Source organism: Nanorana parkeri, unplaced genomic scaffold (genome assembly GCF_000935625.1).
Source record: "Nanorana parkeri isolate BGI_ZX_2015 unplaced genomic scaffold, ASM93562v1 scaffold3378, whole genome shotgun sequence".
In the NCBI taxonomy this organism is placed as follows: Eukaryota; Metazoa; Chordata; class Amphibia; order Anura; family Dicroglossidae; genus Nanorana; species Nanorana parkeri.
Window position 1 is genome coordinate 14,336 of NW_017309646.1, and position 4,797 is coordinate 19,132.

Here is a 4,797-nt window from a genome sequence, read left to right on the forward strand (position 1 = left end):
GTCCAAGGCACTCCGGCCTCACCGTCCTCTTGCAGAGACGAGCTGGAAATAACAATGGAGGAACTTTCCCTCTCCTGCGGCCAACGTTCTATATATAGGGCCGAGGATACGGCTGTCCCAGCACCCCGTCCAAGCCCAGGCGACACCAGACCGGCTGCCAGAGACTGTGACACTTCACATTGCAACATCGCGCTGACCTGTCACACTCACAAGACTCGGCTCACTTCCTCCCCGTGACTAATGAACCTCTGCTGAATAAGATATATGTTATCATGGTGGGTCCAGACTTAGAGATCCAGGCGTGTCTCCAAACTGAACTCCAAGCAGAAGAACTTTCATACACATATATTCCTTAATAGCCACCGAGGATAGAAGTCCACTCTGCGTGCACCAAAATGGCTTTGCAAACCCAGATATTACCGTGTAAAAATAGTAGTGACGTCATCGCTGTGCTGTACACAGCCTGTGCAGAGAGCAGAGCTGTGGGAGGGGCCCATCAGGCACCGCCCACTATAGGAAACTACAGGAGGGGTAGAGACAAGACCAGTCACCCTGCACAAGCAGAGAGAGAGCAGCAGTGACCGGTCTTTATTACAGGAGGGGGGGGAGACAAGACCAGTCACCCTGCGCAAGGAGAGAAAGCAGCAGTGACCGGTCTTTATTACAGGAGGGGGCGGAGACAAGACCAGTCACCCTGTACAAGGAGAGAGAGCAGCAGTGACTGGTCTTTATTACAGGAGGGGGCGGAGACAAGACCAGTCACCCTGCAGAAGGAGAGAGAGCAGCAGTGATCGGTCTTTATTACAGGAGGGGGCGGAGACAAGACCAGTCACCCTGCACAAGGAGAGAGAGCAGCAGTGACTGGTCTTTATTACAGGAGGGGGCGGAGACAAGACCAGTCACCCTGCAGAAGGAGAGAGAGCAGCAGTGATCGGTCTTTATTACAGGAGGGGGCGGAGACAAGACCAGTCACCCTGCACAAGGAGAGAGAGCAGCAGTGAGCGGTCTTTATTACAGGAGGGGGCGGAGACAAGACCAGTCACCCTGCAGAAGGAGAGAGAGCAGCAGTGACTGGTCTTTATTACAGGAAGCTCCAAGTCTCACATTTGGAGTACTGCACAGATCAGGAAGAAATACACAATATTTAGTGTGGCCCCTAGATGGAGCCGAGGAGCACAGGAGATAAGTATTTATTTCCTATGCTCTGCAGCGACCTCTAGTGGCCATAATGTAGTATTGCATAACACTCCATAAGCTAGACCCCCCCTCCTGCTTTCTAGGGGTCCTTGGGCAGGCACTTCCTGTTACAGGGCGGCAACACTGTGTCCCTGTCTCCCAGTTGTGCTCCTGACACATGGGCTTCCAACAGAGACTACAGGTGGCTATTTCAGCACACATTACACAGACACGGTCCACTGTTGTCACCATCAGGAATCCCGCTCTGAGAAATGCCATTGAGCCATCACTGGATTGCATGTAGACTGGAAGTGGCTGCAAAGAGGCTGCAGGAGATCGGCAGAATAGAGATGGTGCAAAATGGAAATCCCTTCTTTGCTGTCACCAGAATAGGTGTCCCCGTTGGTATATTTGTCCTCACTTCCTGTTCCGGTGACAACCGTAAAATAGATTTGTCAGGGGTCCTAACCCCTCCGTATTCCACCCAATACTAAACCACTTCCATCGAAATGATGATTATATTGTGCACAGCATCTAGATGCACATGATCTGTTTACAGTGTCAGTGCAATATGTCACCTATAGGTGGAGTTCGGTGGGCTTGGACCCCCCACTGCTTTCGTATATATGTTGGGGACTCCAGCGGGTAGGCTGGCCATCCATAGTCCCTGGCTGTGTCCTTCCTCCGCACCCACTGCTACAGAGGAAGTCAGTGATAGGTAGGTGATTGACAGGAAAGACATCTCTCTCATCCACCAAAAATGGAAATATCCATTTTACAGGTACTGGCCCTTTAATAAATCTCAGCTGCTCATTGACGGCTCATAGTTGCCACCTGGTGGCCGCTGTTGGTATTACATCTTTGCTTCCTACCTATGGAACTCCATTGCAGCTCCGCATACTGTACTTATGTTCAATGGACCTCAATGGAGGATAACATTGCGCCGTCAAGTCATATGAAGTGTCATTGAGGAGCCTCTCCGCTGCCAGTTGCAGTTGACTAAAAAAAAGACCAAAATCTGTGACATCCATGCCGGCCAATCAAATTTCAACACCGCAAATATCTGATCTCCTTGTAGGCAAATCAATTAACTTGATCTGTTTGAATCCTCATTTCGGCAAATGTTCTTTATTTTACCCATGCAGCTTTAGTGATGCGCATACATTTCTGCAGGATGCTGGGGGTGGCGGGGTATACACCCCATTAATGTATGTAAAATAAGTTATTAGCATTCCAGGTGAGTCTTACATGCCCAGTGATTACATTATACAGGTGATATTCAGGCTTTTTGGCTTGGCTCCTGGTATCCATGTCCTCAGCCTGCCCTGACCTTTGGCTTGGCTCCTGGTATCCATGTCCTCAGCCTGCCCTGACCTTTGGCTTGTTTTCTAAAATCCATGTCTGCAGCCTGCCCTGTCCTTTGGCTTGTCTCTTGATATACATGTCTGCAGCCTGCCCTGTCCTTTGGCTTGTTTCCTGGTACCTGTATTTGCAACCAACGATGCTGTGGCAACAGGTTACCATCAACCAATGATGCTGTGCCGACAGCATCCTAGCAATCAATGACCCCGTGCTGACAGCGTCCTAGCAACCAATCATGTTGTGCCAATAGGGTATCATTAACCAATGATGCTGTGCCGACAGCATTCTGGCACCAAAAAATGTCATACCAAGAAAGTCCTAGCAACCATTGATGCTTTGCCAATAGCTCCCCAGCTGCCAATGATGCTGTGGTGACAGCGTACCATCAACCAGTGACCCTGTGTCAACAGTGTCCTAGCAACCAATGACGCTGTGATGACAGTGTACCATCAACCAATGACTCTGTGCCAACAGCATTCCATTAATCAATGATGCTGTGCCGACAGCTCCCTCAGCAACCAATGATGCTGTGCTGACAGCTCCCTCAGCAACCAATGATGCTGTGCTGACAGCTCCCCAGCAACCAATGATGCTGTGCTGACAGCTCCCTCAGCAACCAATGATGCTGTGCTGACAGCTCCCCAGCAACCAATGATGCTGTGCTGACAGCTCCCACCCTTCTTTGCTGTCACCAGAATAGGTGTCCCCGTTGGTATATTTGTCCTCACTTCCTGTTCCGGTGACAACCGTAAAATAGATTTGTCAGGGGTCCTAACCCCTCCGTATTCCACCCAATACTAAACCACTTCCATCGAAATGATGATTATATTGTGCACAGCATCTAGATGCACATGATCTGTTTACAGTGTCAGTGCAATATGTCACCTATAGGTGGAGTTCGGTGGGCTTGGACCCCCCACTGCTTTCGTATATATGTTGGGGACTCCAGCGGGTAGGCTGCCCATCCATAGTCCCTGGCTGTGTCCTTCCTCCGCACCCACTGCTACAGAGGAAGTCAGTGATAGGTAGGTGATTGACAGGAAAGACATCTCTCTCATCCACCAAAAATGGAAATATCCATTTTACAGGTACTGGCCCTTTAATAAATCTCAGCTGCTCATTGACGGCTCATAGTTGCCACCTGGTGGCCGCTGTTGGTATTACATCTTTGCTTCCTACCTATGGAACTCCATTGCAGCTCCGCATACTGTACTTATGTTCAATGGACCTCAATGGAGGATAACATTGCGCCGTCAAGTCATATGAAGTGTCATTGAGGAGCCTCTCCGCTGCCAGTTGCAGTTGACTAAAAAAAAGACCAAAATCTGTGACATCCATGCCGGCCAATCAAATTTCAACACCGCAAATATCTGATCTCCTTGTAGGCAAATCAATTAACTTGATCTGTTTGAATCCTCATTTCGGCAAATGTTCTTTATTTTACCCATGCAGCTTTAGTGATGCGCATACATTTCTGCAGGATGCTGGGGGTGGCGGGGTATACACCCCATTAATGTATGTAAAATAAGTTATTAGCATTCCAGGTGAGTCTTACATGCCCAGTGATTACATTATACAGGTGATATTCAGGCTTTTTGGCTTGGCTCCTGGTATCCATGTCCTCAGCCTGCCCTGACCTTTGGCTTGGCTCCTGGTATCCATGTCCTCAGCCTGCCCTGACCTTTGGCTTGTTTTCTAAAATCCATGTCTGCAGCCTGCCCTGTCCTTTGGCTTGTCTCTTGATATACATGTCTGCAGCCTGCCCTGTCCTTTGGCTTGTTTCCTGGTACCTGTATTTGCAACCAACGATGCTGTGGCAACAGGTTACCATCAACCAATGATGCTGTGCCGACAGCATCCTAGCAATCAATGACCCCGTGCTGACAGCGTCCTAGCAACCAATCATGTTGTGCCAATAGGGTATCATTAACCAATGATGCTGTGCCGACAGCATTCTGGCACCAAAAAATGTCATACCAAGAAAGTCCTAGCAACCATTGATGCTTTGCCAATAGCTCCCCAGCTGCCAATGATGCTGTGGTGACAGCGTACCATCAACCAGTGACCCTGTGTCAACAGTGTCCTAGCAACCAATGACGCTGTGATGACAGTGTACCATCAACCAATGACTCTGTGCCAACAGCATTCCATTAATCAATGATGCTGTGCCGACAGCTCCCTCAGCAACCAATGATGCTGTGCTGACAGCTCCCTCAGAAACCAATGATGCTGGGCTGACAGCTCCCCAGCAACCCCTGA